The following is an 18141-nucleotide window of genomic DNA, read 5'->3' on the forward strand; positions in this document are numbered from 1 at the left end:
CAACATGACATGAATCAATATTAGAAAAACGATTTTCCGACCATGTCCGATCCTAATAAGATCATACTCATAATGGGCCTCCACAGAGTGTAGGTTTGTATTAACCGATATTGTTTTTCAACAGCCAATTAGTCAACCTATTAGGTCCATAATCTTAGTCTTACTCATATACAAATTAAAAAACAATATGTGTATTTTCCAGACCCAGGATTCGAACCTGGGACCCACAACGTTATAGGCCGACGCTTAAACCGCGCGGACATCGTGAGTTTCGTGAAAAAGAATATAAAGAGTAAATTGAAGAATTATAAATTAGTTACGTACATAGAAGTACGCCGAATGAGCTAAGTGGACCCTATTTTAAGAATTTGTTCAACAACATCCAACTATACTCATTCTCACGTAGGTGGAATATATCAATTATTTATAGCCCTCCAAATTGGCATCATCAATGACAGGTTAGTTCTGCAACTTGGAAGAACAAACAACTGATGCTTCCGATTTCTAAGATTATAATCAGGAACACACAAGTCAATACTAACAATAATGGCAGAGTTCTCATGTACACTTCGTATAAGTTGGAATAAATACGTGGCCAGATATTTTCTAGCGTTTAGACTACAGTATATAAGCATGCCTAAAATGAAGTTAGTTGGATAAAGCAACGAATAGTATCACATCTTCAACAGTCTCAAAAATTCTTTTGCGCCCGCTCCACCAGGACGCACAAACAATAAACCTTCTCTCAAGCCCGCGTCGAACTAATAAATTATGAAGAATTAGTAATAAAGTAATATCTGAAAAAAAAACCTGAGAAGTATGCAAGATGACGTCCAACATTTGTATCGCCTTTTAACAAATGATAACCATATGGCTACTAAACGTCAGTTTACTGTCAAACGTAAAGCCAAGATCCCTTATAAATGGCATCCGCGAAAGAATTCTGCCATGCATCGAAAATGATACAATACTATTGCCTTTATGCCATTTATCAATATTGAAGAACAGTTTGTTACGCCTGTCTCAATTTAATGTATTCACGTATTATAAACTAAAGTAAACTAATTTGTATTCTAAACGTTTCAAGTTATCGGCTAATCACAAAAACATATCATTTTTAATGACCATTGCAATGTCATTTAAAAAATCGTTAACATCAGTAGCCCCAAGTTTGAGTTTGATAAGAAGCTGAAATCAACAGTATTTTATTCTATATTATAATTATATTATATTCTTCTCAAAATTTAAAAACAGTTTTTGAATGTGATTAAACCGTTAATAAATAATAAATTATTTTCACAATCTGAGAAAATATTTACACTTGTTTAACGTGTTTTACAATTATAATCATGGCATCCACATCCTGAAGCGGACCCCCAGGAAAGGATCTTTGGCAGCTCCCCTACCTATCGCTAGGGTTAAAGGTAGTAGGGTGCTATACAAAAGCGTTACCCAAATAGTATTCGAGGTAGAATTAAGGATATTCAGTGTATTTTTTTAGCGATTTTTACATTTTTTAATAAATCCAGTTTTCGAATATTGACAAACAATAATCAAAACATCCATCATACAACCACATATTTAAAAACGTTAATATTTTAAAGGAAAGTAGCGCCCCGCAAGCGAGTTTTTAATATGAGAGAAAATTTGTCATGTGTCAATCTGACTTATCAGGTCGACCAGTCACGCTGGCTTCCCTAGGCTCTTCTTCGGCTAGAGCCCTGTCAGTTCCACTCTTGTGGGGGCCATGATTAGAATTGATGGTTAAAAGCTTTAAAATGAAAAAAATCACTATTATGTCAGAAGCAAATCTTTTATTGTCATAAATGGTGAATATTCTATAACCAAAATCTATTAGGTTTTTTTTAAAAAATTTAAATCATTACATACTAGCTACAATAATTACACAGTTTAGTATGTACATACAATTTCCATATTGTATTAAAGCGAAGCTAGTCATAAATCATAGTGAAATTATCGTGTACAGCAATCAAAATATTTATTCCAAAGTGTTGCCGTTGTGCGCGATCAAATTTGCACATCGGACATTACTACACTGACAGTGTTGCCGCATTAAAACAATATTGTATCCATTTTTTTTTGGGAAAATTGCTTAGTAATATTTAGAATACAGAAAATCGTTTAATGCAACGTTTTTATAAGCAATCTATAATTTCTTTTATTGTGTTAACTGTAAATACATGGTGGAACTGCATTGTATTTTTGATTAATTTAATAAAACGCATTTTTTTTGTACTTATTCCACTTGTATATTTAATAAATTTGGACCGGTTTTTTCCGCCTCAAAGGGACATTTTTAACATTTAGTTGTCACTTTGAGGTGGACGAAACCGGTTCAAATTTATTAAATAAAAAAGTGGAATAAGTACAATTTTTTTTCAGTTTTATTAAATTAATCAATAAAGCAATATATAAGCCATAATAAAAGTATAATATTAGTAGTATTTATATATTTAGAAAAAGAGTATTATGCCGTTACATCGATTCGCCAATGCGACATAATACAATATAAATTTGGTGTACAATTACAAACATTAGTCATGAAATATATTTAATTATGCCATGACAACAATAAAACATAAAACAATATAAAAAAGGTAAATGTCATATTATGAAATTACAATAATAAAAAAAACAATTCTACATTAATTTAACCCATTTACCATGTATATTTTAAATAGTTAACAAAAATATAATATACTAAACTTATCAATTTTTATGATACCATCAAATATCGTGATTGCATGACACACAGCATCACGAAGACCTTTTATTTTAATTGACATTGGTAAGAACATGAAAATTAATATTTTACAGTATATACGGGTTGTAAATGAACACACGAAGAAGTAAATAAAAATGCTTTGAAAGACCAATCATTCTTCAGGTGGACAGGGATTGCATTGGTCGCATACCCATATGACCTATTTTATTGACCTATTTCAGGTATGTCCAACGCGTCGATCACGGGGTGGATTTTGGTCAATCGCATCAAAGCGTACACATTTAGTTGTAATATAATATGATTTCATTGATATTTTATCGACTGTTAGAGGGCAAAAGAACTTAACCCACACAAATCAAATTTTACAAGAGGCCTAAAAACGTTGGTCAAAGTTAAAATATACATTAGACATACGTGTACGAAGGTAATTATTTTAGTGTTTTATGTTCCCAATCTGATATTAATAGTTATTGATATAGGTAATTAAAGAAAAACTAAAGGAAATGATGATTAAGTCTTTTTTCCTACCTCACTTCCTTCTTTTTTAGATACATATATAAGCTAAATTTAGATAATAATTCGGCATTTGCAGCCAACATCCTTTATACACAGCGTGTATTTAGTCGTGTGCAATGTACCCAATAAAACCTATTTTGAAAAAACTGATGGTTATGTTCTTTTTCCTTTCTATAGTCGATATTAAAGAGGAAGCATTAACTATTCCTATTTTGATTTTCATAACCATCTTATTAGAAAGTCACTTTTAAACTATCCATGTAGTAGTCAGCGTGACCGCATCGTACGAGTATCACTTGATTAATATTGCATCAGTTACGGCTTGCCGCAGGAGTGTGAATTCCCGCGCTTTAAACTATCCCTACCGTCACGCAGTAGGCACTTTGTGCTGTAGTAGAATAGTTTGACGATGGGTGCTATGACTGCCTAAAAGAAGACCAAGACATTCACAATGAATGGAACATTGAGATTTTTTATATGGTTTAATTGAATTTGTCACGAGTGTCCTCAGCTCACATATGTTTAAGTTGATGAATGACAATGGGAAAGTATTACTGTATATTATTGAAAGTTTTCAATACTGGATAGTGGATCACAGCTAACTTGAAGTTTTTGCACTCTTACATTTTATTGGAATTTTCCAGATCTCCTAGTGTTTTGGGAAACTTGCTAGAAGGATGACGGCCATTAGGTTCTTCCATACAACGCTTTAACTTTATATAGAGAATATGGTAACACTGGGCACTGTCCAATTTGCAGACTGGTAACACTGCTCACAATCTGTTTTCCCGCCAGCCGCCATTATTATCCGCGGCTTTTGTTGCTATTATTATTATTATCAATAACAATAAATAATAATAATAATGCGATTTCATTTAAATGTGGCGTATTATTGTCGGATCGTGACTAACCCCCTCCCCCGCTTCCTATCTTGTGTCCCTTCCCGACCGACCAAAGTTATCGTGTTGCCACTACATATTCCACTTTTGCGAAACGTACACCGGGTAAGAAAATCGTAAAGGAACATTCACAGTTGATTTGCTCTCTACAATTTTTAATATAATAATGAATAAAAAATAAAATCTCTACTTAATTCGCACCCCTGTTATATGTTGTAAGACAGAAATGGTTGTTTTAGAGTTATGGATGTGGTTTAATTCGTATTTTTTTTGCTATTCTAATCAAATACTTTCATTTTAAAACTTAAATAGTGACAGCGAAAAGTACTTAATAAAATATATTCGCTTTTTGAATATTGTTCAATCGATAATTAAATACTGTTGTCTGCTATTAATTGCTGGCGATGGTTCAAGAACCATACCACTGGGATCCTGAAACGCGTCTCAGGTTTGGGGATGCAAGCATCGTCGTCAGTGTTAAAAAAGACAGTGCTAAAAGCCTGTATATTTTTTCCTGATCCTTTCCTAGGTGTGTTATCTAGTAGTTTGATCTAGTCCAGAATCTAGATTTTTTTTCTGAGGAGGCAGTACGGCGGTTATCTCAAATGGAAAATATATTGTCATCATCTGTGCAGATGTTAACTCGCAGTCACCAATTAGGACACTAGTACACCACCCGTCGGTCACCATCGAGGCCATTTTTTAAGGTCTTCTTATTCCTAATTGCTTCTCAACGCCCCCAGATTTTCCCTGCTTTTACAGAGCGGCGACAGAACTCACTTGCGTCATAATTAAAATTTTATTTTAATTAATACATGTATTTAATTTTTAAAACAAATATATCTATGGCCATTGGCTTTTTATAAGGCACTAGCTGAAATACTAGGTTTTGCACGAGGTCGCTTCATTCATAGATATAATTATATTTATCACAGAACAGATTAATAAATATAATTCCGATATGCTATATCCCAATACAGTACATTTTGACGCGGGATTTTGAATGTGTGAGTGTCCTACGAAAATGAGCCACGCATTATAGACGTGCAATAGTATATGTTGCAACCTTCAATACACCGATATTAAATTAGCATCAAGGCATACACCGAGAGCCGTTGTCAGTATTCGACGTATTCTTGATACGTGTTTAAGTTTGTCCAGTATTCTTCCATACTCGAGATCAGTTTCCTGCTTCTCCACACCTGTTAGGTATTTCAGTCCCCATTGTTTCTGAGTTCCCTGATATTTATCCTACTTAACAAAACAATAATAATTAGGTTATTAAATATTAAAATATTCGTATATAAGCCATGGCCCCCAGGCCAGAATCTTTGGCGCCCCCCCCTACCTGTCGCTAATATTAAAGGCAATATGACGCTCTACAGTATAATTTTCAAAATTATGTTCCAGGTAAAATTAAGGGTAAGTAATCAGTGTATTTGTAGCGTTTGTTATTAGGTATATACTACACCCACTTGAATTAGGAAGTTGACAAGTATCGACACAGAATAATCAAAAATTTCATGTGCACAATCACATATTTTAAAATGTCAATATTCATGGAGGAAAATAGCGCCATATTGTTACTGGTAGAGCACAATTTTGTGATGTGTGATTAGCTCACTTATCCGGCTCTAACACTACGCCGGGCCCTCTGAGCCCGGGCCCCCAGGCTAGAGGCCTATCAGCTCCCCTTTGTGGGGATCATGATATAAGCATACAACAAGTCGAAATGAAAGTAATTGTGACAGTTAAGTTAAAATAAAGTTGTAAAAATTTAAAATTGGAACTGGCAAGGAAAGTAGTTTGACCAATGTATTTTTATAATATGTAAATTATGTCAGTTGGGACCAAGCTGTAAAAGGAAATCAAGCCAACACATTTTCACGTTTATAATAATATAAGTATAGATAGTGAAGACTGTACTTTTCCGTAAGTTCTGGTTAGATGAAATAAGCTCTCTCTCAGTGAGGCAAGCCTGTCGGGAGTTCGGACTCCTCTGGAAGCAGGTATGTATGTAATTTATGTTGAGAAAAACTAGTTTCAACTCAGACGAGCGGAGGTATGTGTGTCTACCTACATTGTTTTGAGCCAATAATAATAATTGTATTTTTTCTACACGTCCAAGCAAGCCTTCTGATATTTTCTGCTTTGCTGTAATATTGCCTTATTATTTTTATATGCTAGGAATTATTATTGTAAATCCTGCGTTACATGAAATCTTGTCATGGGTTTTGTTCTGTTTTTCAGTCAGCAGTAATGCATGAATATAGTTGTTTTACATTTCATTACATGATCGTTAAGATGATAATATATCGTTACAACTTGCATCAAGGAGAACTTTTAATCTGTTTTAACGAAAGAATAGAATTCGTTATTTATGTTATGATATTTTGCAACCACATAAAGCATGGTTAAGTTGATATACTCTATAAATATTAAGATCGTTTAGTTGCCATTCCGATTGTCTTACATACGAAATGGAGGCCATTTTTTACGTTTATTGTGATCACTTACTCTAGTACAGTTAGTTATAAATGATTTTACCCAAATTGTACAACTAAATAATAATGACGAAGTGTAAGTACATGCTTATTTCACTCATAGTGATAGATAGTTTTTTTAGACATCCTGTAAATTGGCGAATAAAATATGTCATAGCATTAGTGTGAAGTTCCCTGCAAATGAAATTTCAATGCGACGATGGTGACATAATATAATAGCTAACACGATCAGTGGACAAGTGGTCCTTTTTTGGTTAAATGTCATACTTTTATACGTTATGTGTTAATTTTGCCCATTTTTTGAATAATAAAAGGCCTAATTCTTGTCAAATTTGGGATCACAGCCATTATCAATATATTTTTTTACCGTAAATATTTCACTACAATAATGTCGACATAAATTATACTAATGGTTTTATAAATGCGTTTAAAAATTAATAAATTTAAAAAATCTTAACACCACTGCACATGTATGTACTGAAATATGACTATATTCTAAAACATTAGAGCGAAAGGTTTAAAAGAATACTGTTTTATGTAATAAAAATACTTTATGCAGTCATCAAATGTTTAAAATAAATATAAATGATAATAAGGCTTCAAAATTATATAAATAGATTATTTACAACGTTCAAGAAATGTCCAGGATCATGCTTTGAAAATACAATAAAAGCTCCATTTTGACCAACGCTGAGCATGTCATTTATTTTGTCAAATATTATTTTTTGTGTCCAAGGATATTTTGTTTTTATACGGGAGGGTGGTAATGTCCAGGTGTTATTTTCACGGAGTTTTTTCTCAGGTGTTTTTATAAATAGGGGGCTCTTGTCAGGAGAGGTGTCGACGGGATTTTTATACAAATGGTATTTGTTTTTGGAATGTTCTTTTTTTAAATTCGTACAAATGTTTTCGGCCATAATACATCATTACAAGTGTTTTTATTCAATTTATAATGTAAACGAAAAACTTTCACTGGAGATATGGGTGGATAGACATTCTTTTCGGAAATCATAATATAATGTGAACATTACAAATTATCTCATAATCAAGACGTTCACGCGTTAAAAGGAAAAAACAGCATGATAAGATAAATACATTTAAAAATCATAAATCATAAAAAAGTAGACCGAGTAAGCTAAGGAGACCAAATTTAAAAAAGAACATCTAACTTTGCAAGAAGAATACACATCTCCATGGCCCCCACAAGGGGGGAGGGGGCGACAGGGCTCTAGCCTGGGGGCCCGGGCTCAGGAGAGTACCGGCGAGGCGAGTCGACCAGATAAGTGAGATAAACACATATCACAAATTTGCTTTAATAGTAAAAAAAAGTGGACTGCGGCGCTATTTTACTTCTATAATATTATTATTTAAAATTATGTGGTTGTACGATACAATTTTTAATAATTGTGTATCGATACTCCAAAAATCAAATGGATGTATTAAAATATAAAATAAAACTCTAAATATACACATTAATTTTACCGCGTACTCCATTTGGAAAACGCTACTGTAGAGCGTCACACTTCCTTTATCCTTAGCGATAGGTAAGGGGGTTGCCAAAGATCCAAGCCTGGGGGCGCGCTTCATGATGTGTGATCTATGCACACCTCCATAATGAGAATGATCTGCATGACCGGGAGACGAATAGAGATCTATGCTATGCAGAAATACATGCGGTATTATAAATAATTAATACATTCTAAAATTTATTATGTAGTTAAATATCTATTAGGCAATTAATGTCTATTGTAAGTTGTTTGTTAGACCATGTAGGTATTTACAGTTTCCAGTGGGTCATTCACGATTATCTCAAACAAGCGTGGGCAGAAACATTCGGAAAAATACTTTGTTTTTACGACTCGGCAAACAGATATGTATTTTTTATTGTTGTATGTTTTACTAGGGAATGATTTCAAGTTTTAATTATCGTCCGTCGGATGTTGTAGAGTTAATGAGCTTTGATCAATTCGTGATAATTACCGAAGCGAAATCATTTCAACGCTGTCGTGTCAAGTCTGCATCGTGTGTGCACATAACTAGGGAAGGTCTTCATAATTCATCAGAGGACTCGAAATATTAATCAATACTTAAGAGCGTACTTCAGTGAAACGGCAAATAATTTTCAACAGTAGGTGCGACGAAATTTCTCACTAGTCGCCAATCGGAGAATGACAGTCGAGGTGTCCGCACGTCGATTTGTTTTGTCATGGCGTCGGATGAAAATATTTTTAAATCGTGTAAAAATGACTAAAAAACTTTCCGTATGTACTTAAAAAAGAAAACATGTCAATGAATATACTATTATTATTAGTAATATAACAATAAACATAACATTAAATGGACGCGTGTTGGATTTTTATGATGAATTATATTTCTTTCGGCACGAGTCATTTGCACATTCCGCGCATCGCCTATCACGATCTTTTTAGACTATTCCTCAACTGAAGTATAGCCTTAAATCCAACCAAAGCAGAATGCAGGAACTCGCTGAAGTAACCAACAAAGACGAAAGTCATGTTCAACTGCTTTGCGGGCCAAAAAGAGATTCTCATCAATGGCACTCAGCTCGAACAGGTGAAAAACTACATCTATCTGGGACAACAAGTGTCTAAAGATGGATTTATCTTTGATGAAATTGTTCGCAGAGTAAAGCTAGGCTGGAGTGCTTTTGGCCGCCTGAATAATGTCTTCAAAAGTGACCTTACACTGTGTCTAAAGCGCAAAGTGTTCAACCAGTGTGTGCTTCCCGTAATCACATATGCGTGTGAAACATGGACCCTAAGTAAAAGAGAAATACAGAAACTTAAAGTAGCATAACACGGTATGGAGAGGTGCATGCTGGGCATAACGCGAAAGGACAAAAAGAGGAATGAGTCGATCCTTATCTTTTTCATAAGAAGCAGACAAGGGTTTGCGATATGACGGAGTTCATTAAAAGCCTCAAATGGAGATGGGCTGGACACATAGCTCGAAGTAGAGACAATCGTTGGAGAAATTTAGTCATCCAGTGGTATCCAAGAGGTACAAAACGTACGGTAGACCTAGAGGCCGTTGGATTGATGAAATGATAAAGTTCTGCGGAAGTACGTGGCAGCGCAACGCACAGGACCGAGAGAAGTGGAATCAGCTTGAAGAGGCCTTCATCCAGCAGTGGATAGATTCAGGCCGATGATGATGATGAAATCCAACCGAAATAAGATTTACGAATAAATTAAATGTTAATTGTAATCACTTCTTCGTCGTGTCGGGTTTTCAATAGCTACAATGTGTCGCTCCAGAAGTTGGCGAAGGCAACACAATTTTTCTCGGCTTGTAGAACCTCGTCGAAATTGTAGCTTACTGGGCAAGCCTTGCATGAAAAAAGGTGCTCCATGCTTTGCATTTCACCGCGCTCACAGGTTTGGTCATCGGAGAACCCGCACTTCATCATGTTGTCTCGAGTGCGCCCTACCATGATTCTCAGTCTGTTTAGGGCTTTCCATGTACGGTACCCGAGACTGGCTCCGGGTGGGGATGCTCTGCTGGCTTTACCCAATCTTCGAGACCCTCAGAGGCTAGGTTCGCCTCCCATGCGGATAGTCTATCTATTATAATCACTGAGTTGACTAATTGCTGATTAGAAACAAAACTGCGCATCTATTTTATACACAAGACTGCTATCGGCAGCTATTGAGGGTGGTTTTTCATATGTTTGTATCTGTATCGAAGTATTGTAATTGTTACAATGAGTTAACCGTTTAAACAGTCAAAACTCACTCTAAAATTTAGCACACTCTAGGGAGGTGCTATTGCTACGAACTTATTGTAAGAATTACAACTAACTTATTATAATTATTGTTACAATAACTGCCAATACTTCGATATAAAATTACCCTCGATTGTGTATATAATAGATGCGCTTAAGTGTTTACGGGCCTTTTGACAGGTACTTCAGCTATGCGGAGGGCAGTGGCAAGAAGTGGAGGTAGGCTGTTAAGATTCGACATAAATAGTGCATACCAAACTTGGTCAGTCATACTAATTTGTTTTCATTGAACTAAAAATACAATTTGCAGATGGTGCTGGTTAGTTTTTTTTTTAATTCAATGAAACCCTGCCTCAACCAAACCGTAATAGTTTAGTATACTCTGGGCGATCCGACAAAAATAAAATTGTGCACACTTTTCAGTCATATTTTCGTCGAATTAAGATTTTTTATAAAATTCTGCCCTGTCTAACCAAACCATACTCGATAAAAAATATTCTTATTTCCATAAAATATCTAAAGTTATGTATGGTTTAATGGCATAAATTTAGATATTTTATAGATAAACAAATATTTTGTTGACTATTATCTACTACGTCTTGGATTAGGCGGGGGTTAATTTAATTTTAAAAACTAATAAATACTATCTACAAAATAAATACGTTTGACTGATAGATTATAGTGTGCACTACTTATGTCGGATGTTAACAGCCTATAAAATACAGGAATCACAGAAGAGACATAACTAGGATATTTTAAAGGAACCACGGCTTAAAATAATAAAAGACGAAAACAAAATAAAAATATTAAAATTTATTTACCTGAATCGTATACCGTGTTGCCTATATATTATTATGTTTTGTTTGCGTCTATAAAATGACTGTATCAGGTAAAATTTCCCACTTAAAATGACAATAACCAGCGAAATTGATATGTTAGTAAATTATTAATAATACGAGATGTAGGTACAAATACTGGGCATAGGAAAAATTCTGCTTTATTTTAATGATCTTTGCTTTCTCTCGCGAAAGGTTTTTGGGACGTCCTTAATTCGTCCAAACTCTCATTGTCCAGTAAAACGGATGAAGAAAAAGTAATTTAGAATTCCGTATTCAACATTTTTCCATTGTATTTACATGCCTATAAATGATTGTTATTCGATCTCGGTACCGGAATCGATAAATACTTTTCATTTTCAGCACATCTCTAATAACAAAACTCGATGGCAAAGTCATAAATCAAAACGCTTAGAGCACTAAAAGTGTGGCGTTCGATTCCCAGACACGTTACTCCAATTATAGTTAATAATTCAAAACGATTTTTTTTCAAAAGAAATACTAATGCTAATGATAGTTTTATGTAAATATCACGACTTCTTTAAAAGCATCTGTGACGAATGGTAATTAAAATAAAAGTTCATGTTTGGAAGCTTTAATATTTTCAATATATTAACAATAAATCTTGTTAGTTAAGTTCAAGGAATTGCCAAAAAGTCTATGTAGGTACATATTATTAAATGCATTGGCTTACAAATTGTGAACAGTGTTTAAATCTTGCAATACATCAAGTTGTATATACTAGACTCTTATTATATTTTGAGATGCACAAGAAATTGTTTTATTATTTTCTTATGACAAAAATAGTGCACACTTTTTCAGTCATACTTATTTGTTTTCGTTGAATTAAGAATACATTATTACATGTCGTTTTTTTTTAAATTCATTATGCCCTGCCTAAAACCAAATCACAATCGATAAACAGTATTCATCTATCTATGAAATATTTAAAATGCTGTGAGTATTGTATAATTTTTAATATTTTATAGATAAACAAACATTTTTTTACTATTATCTACTATGGATTGTATTAGGCAGGGCTTAATTGAATTTTAAAAACTAAAAAACAGTATCTACATTCTACACATTGTAATCAATCAAATGAATGAAATGAAATGAAATCAAATTTATTTATTTTACATATAATGAACATGACAAATTATAAATTCAACGCGTTCACGACATGACATAAAATAAGTGTTAATAATTAAAAAAAAAAAAATTACATAGAAGTGTGAGTTAATAATACAATAACTAGTAAAAAAAGAAATAAAATAAATAACAAAAATAACAAAATAAAAGTAGATGGAAGCACACAGAGTGAACTTTGATAGACCCTATCTTAAAAACTTATAAAACAACGTCCACCTAAATTCACCCTCACGTAAGTGGAATATATCAATATCCGAAGCGATTTCATTAAACATGGGTATTACCCTCCCATTTGGCATTACTAATGGCAGGTTAGTTCTGCACCGTGGGAGAACAAACGACGGATACCCTCGATTCCTAAGGTAATTATCAGAGATACACAAGCCAACACCACCAAGAATGGCAGAGTTTACATTAACAAAGCGTATAAGTCTGAAAAAATATGTACCTAAATAAAGATCCCTTCTAAATTTAAGGTACAGTATGTAAGCATCCCTAAGAGAAAATCAGTCGGATAGAGCACGAAAGTAAAGAAGCCTTAACAATTTTTTGGACTTTCTCCACCATAAGGCCGTACTTCAACTGATGCGGAGCCCAAACGATAGACCCACTCTCAAGTCTGCTTCTAACTAAGGAGTTATAGAGAATTTTTAGTACCGTAACATCCGAAAAGACCCGGGAAGTACGCAAGACAAAGCCCAACATCTTTAGCGCCTTTTTACAAACGGTATCTATATGACTACTAAACGTCAGTTTACTGTCAAACGTAATTCCAAGATCTCTTACAGATGATATTCGCGAGAGAACTCTGCCATGCATCGAATAGCCTACCTCCACCCTTCGCCATTGGAGTCTGTTACCCAATTCGCAACCTTTAGTGATGTAAAATTCGTTTTTTTTATTCCATGTAACTTGATACTACTTACTTGCAGGTTAGAAAAAGATTTATGCAACAGTACAACTCAGCGCGGAGTTATAGTTACTTAGTGTTTTTTATATCCTGTCGTAATTAATTTGATGGGATTGTAATGCCAGAGCCAATAAAAGATTTGATTGATGGTGTTAGTTTTAAACGCGTTGTTTTACTACATTAATTTAGTAAAGGCACAGAAAAAAACATAATTTTAATGCTATATACCGGCGGATACGATTACGTCTGACTAATTATAATCAATTCGGCGAGAGATCGCTGAATTTAACGACCATTTCTTTCGCCGGTGCATAGATCGTAAAACATTCTGCATCATAATAGTGTGATTGAAGCTTTTGTGGTGTATTTTTGGTACACGATTAATACTGGCCATTTATAGATATCTTATTGAAATCAAGCGAAGAAACTTTCTATGCAGATGTTGTAATATTAAAAATAAAAAACTTAAAATACTTTTTTTTAATTCACCGAATAATAATTCATATAATATAAGAATGTAAGCTTTTGTGGCTTAAATTAATATTCATATAATATTATATAGGTACTTACTTACCTTGATTACTAACCGATATCAGGGTATTTTAAAATATCAGTATTTTTTTACGATTTTACTCGACTCACTGTCATGTCGTCTCTTCTCAATTAGAAGAGGATCCGACTATCAGGTCCTCACTCCAATTCTGTTACAGAACTTTAGAATTCTGCCAACCTCTTTCGTCCTACCCACCGTCAGGGCACCTTTTAATTCGTCGCCATTCTCATAGATATCCGCAATTCGCAGCTGTACTATGTGTCGTTCATATTAACATCACATACATCGCATAGCTGCGAATCGTGTCTTTCCATGAGGACATCAAATCTTTTACCCATTGTGTGTCCTATTCTAGCCTCAGTATCACATAAGCTCATTTCTCTTCAAATGGGACTCTACAAACCAGGGCCACGCACAAAAATTTCAGTCTTAACGTACAAATTTGATACATTATTTTTTTTTATTCAACGAATAATTCACAATGTAGCAGTTTCTATCGAACATATATAATTTAAAAACACATAACAAATACAGGTATATATTAGAAAATAATCTTGAAAAAAATATGGTGCTACCCAGAACTCGAATCTGCATCTGATTCCGACCAGTATGATTTACGTATTAAACCACCTGCACCCTACACAATTACAACGAATTTAATTACCTGTCTGGTACGTTATTTTTTCTAAGATAGGTATTTTTAAATTAAGTTTATATAATATTATATTAAAAAAATAAAGGCAATTTCGTTATGAAACATATTATAGGTATTGAAACGTTTTTAGAAATCCGATACTAATTATTCTTGCCTGATCAGCGACAGGCAGAATATTGATTGTCGACAGCTTTAGATACACAGTGATACACAGTTTTTGGATTTTTGGTCTGTTAAAGCATGGATTGTCAACCTTTTCTGTGGCTCGCAACTCTAAGAAATGTTGATTTGACCAATGCTCGCGCCCCCATAAAATTTATTTTTTTTCCGCCCAGAATGCAGGTCATGCCATTTTTTTAGCTTTTTCACATTTCCACCCAATTCCATCCAGCATCCAAGTCATGAGCTTTTCTTTAAAAAAAAATTAATTTTTCTTCTACGAATATTTCTCTCATTCTCGAACCTCACATGTATAATAATATTGTATGTAATATTGTGTATGATATAAGAGAGTTTGAGAGACTTCCGAGAACTTTTAAGACATAGTTCAGAGATATTGGTAAATCATTGCATAATTTCCCAATAAGCAGTGGAAATAAAATCCATCAGAATTTTGAAAATAACAACATTCGTTTCCGCTTTTATAAATTTAACACGGGAGGATTTCATAATTGCATTATATTTAATACGCGTATCATATTCCGAACATCAGTTTTCCGGCAATAAAGTGTAAAGTCGTGTGTTAATTGATTTTCATTGAAACCGTAAAATTATTGCAAATACGCGAAATAGTTTAAACTACTGACTAGGCTAAGATAACTTGCGCATACCCAAGAGGTTCAAGTTCGATCCCATTTTCAGAATATTTTATTTTATAAAATATTAATTTTAAAACAATATGTAAGGTTTTCTATCTAGAAGTATGAAGGTTACTACTGGCTCTATACTTAGTTATGTGCGGATAGTTAATTAAAAATAACTACTGTACTATCTAAGAATAAGTGTACATTGACTAATTATTATTTATATAAAACATAATATTATGTAAGATAAGATTTTTTCAGATAAAAAATAATTTCCGGTACCGGGAATCGAACCCGAGCCTCCTGGGTGAAAGCCAGGTATCCTAGCCACTAGACCATACTGGATAATGAAGAAGATGACTTGATAATATTTTTAATATCGAAAGAAAAAAATATTTATGTAACTGTATAATAAAATAATATTTTGGGTCGATTCCTGGAATTTAGTCGCGGAATATTGTGGTATCTGATTTGTTTTATTTATTATCAAAATGATATGCAAAAAATATATTATCACTATTACGAATAAATTTAAATCATTGGTTCCCAGCACATGGGTCACGTGATTGGTCGTCAGGTACTCTAAAATTAAGAGGAAATGTAACACTTTCATACAATACTAATTTATTCCATGAATCGCAAAAAGAAGTCTCATATATATTATCATTTAAATGTATGTAGCTAAATTACATGAACGTTTTTAAATATATTATAGTCGCTAAGGTTCCGCGAAATATCAGTTGGGAAACGCTGCTGTAGAAATCACACTGCCCTTAGTAATTGGTAGGGGGCCCGTGTCAGGATATGGGGGCCATGACCGTCTCACTAAACTGCTGTCATTGGTCCTCATGGAATATTGTAGTGTTAACTAGAATACAATTTATAGTATATAATATATTGGCAGCGAAGGGTGAAGGTGGGCTGTAGAGATCCGATATAAATAGTGCAGATGGTGTTTTTTTAAATTCAATTAAGCCCTGCCTAACCAAACCATATTAGATAAAAATATCTTATATATATATATATAAATAATACAAAATTTTAGATATTTTATAGATAGAAGAGTATTTTTAATCTATTATGGTTTGGTTTATTTTCTTTTTAACGTTATTGTTTCCTCTCATTTGTAATTAATCTTTATTTGTTTTATTATAATATGTGGCTAGTTATTTGTAAATTGAACGTAGTTATGCAGAATGTAGCCAGTCCACAATAATGTCGAGCTGAGATAATGGCACTTTAGTAATAATATGATTATTAAAAATGTATGTAAAAATGTAAAATTGTAAATAGTATTTTATTTCAAGAATATTTTTTTGCGGCATGGCTATTTTCAGCAGAATGTAGAGAAAACCTTCTCGCATCTGATCTATATAAAATCTCATTTTTTAATTTTTTGTGGACTGGCTACTTTCTGCATACCTATGTCCAATTTAAATGTCATGAACGTTCTGAATTTGAAATTTATTATGAATACACTTTTTTTCAAATAAATTATAGCATACTATTATTCACCGGGTAGTTAGAAAATGATTTCAGAAGTAAGTAAATAGGTACGTAGCAGTACCTTCCTAATATTTTCATGATACAATAGACACTTATAAAGCTTGGGTTGCAGAGTGCATGAATAAATAATTCATCTTGAAGAATTTATATTGCAAAATAACAATACTATTGATACATTCCCGGTGACAAGTATCAGGGAATCAGAAAGTCATTCATACAGTAAGGTAATGGCCAATATCACGTTCAATGAAAGATTTATTTCTCCTTGTCAGCGATGAAGGGGATTTATGTACAGTTTAGATAATTTTATTGCTTTGCTCTGTTCTAGATTCTCAGTAGCTCCTTATATCAGTGGAGTGCGATCACTGTTAGAAAACAAGGGAATTATGTAGTTTATATTCGCGTGTTTAGTATTTTATGATAATACCATGACGGCAATTTGACAGAGACGTAATATATAGAAACAATGGTAAAAATCACAGAAGAGATTATTAAATAGAATTCTGATAGGCTATATTGCTATGGAACGGCGGGATCATTTTCATATAAACCGATTTTATATTTAAACTGATTTTATTAGAAGCTAATTAATACAATATATATATCTATACAGCAGATTATATTTTATACCATTAATTGTTACAATATTATATAATATGCTATGTATAATAAGTCGATGCATCTTTCTGTAAGGTTGAATTTAAACTGAATTGAAAAACTATTTTAATTCTATACAAAAACAAATATTACGCATAGCATTCTCAGACGACAATATGACAATATCCGTTAGAAAGAAGTCTGAAACAATGAGCGATACATCAAATATTTATCAGACGCATTTAAAGCATTCACTGTACTGCTTACAAACACTTGATAAGAATACTATAAAGTTAAGCTCAAATTGCGGGGCTATAACAATACCCAAAAAATAAATGGATTGTCAAATAATAAAACCGCCAGTAAGAACTACTGATATAAAAAAAAAACTGTTGTTGCGGATAAAAAGGGAGGATCCTGTAAAATTTAAAAAATCAAGCAGCAGAAGTAATAATTACCTATTACGACGTTTTGAACCGTCTGAAAACATCCGTTGACCAAAAAAACAGTTTAAGATAGACAAAAATTAAAAAAAAAAAAATAGTTTTTACAAAAACCAAGAAATTAAAAAAAAAAAACAGTTACAACCAGTGGATCGGACGAGAGTGAGTCTGAATGAAAATCCTCTTCCGAAGAGGAAAATGTTGACGATTTTTATAGGTAAAGGTCTTATATTCGAAGAAGATTATTAGAAGAATTTGCTTGACGATTTTCAAATT

At 33.2% G+C, this 18141-nt stretch overlaps 1 non-coding gene across 1 annotated transcript; it reads right to left on the reverse strand.

The window, feature by feature from the left end:
- Nucleotides 1-15592: 15592 nt before the first annotated feature.
- On the reverse strand, nucleotides 15593-15664 carry TRNAE-UUC (transfer RNA glutamic acid (anticodon UUC)). The gene has a single exon. It is a non-coding gene; the product is annotated as a tRNA-Glu (tRNA).
- Nucleotides 15665-18141: the final 2477 nt, after the last annotated feature.

Source organism: Rhyacophila brunnea, unplaced genomic scaffold (genome assembly GCF_057557595.1).
Source record: "Rhyacophila brunnea isolate RB1 unplaced genomic scaffold, BYU_Rbru_1.0 scaffold_20, whole genome shotgun sequence".
NCBI classification, from domain to species: domain Eukaryota; kingdom Metazoa; phylum Arthropoda; class Insecta; order Trichoptera; family Rhyacophilidae; genus Rhyacophila; species Rhyacophila brunnea.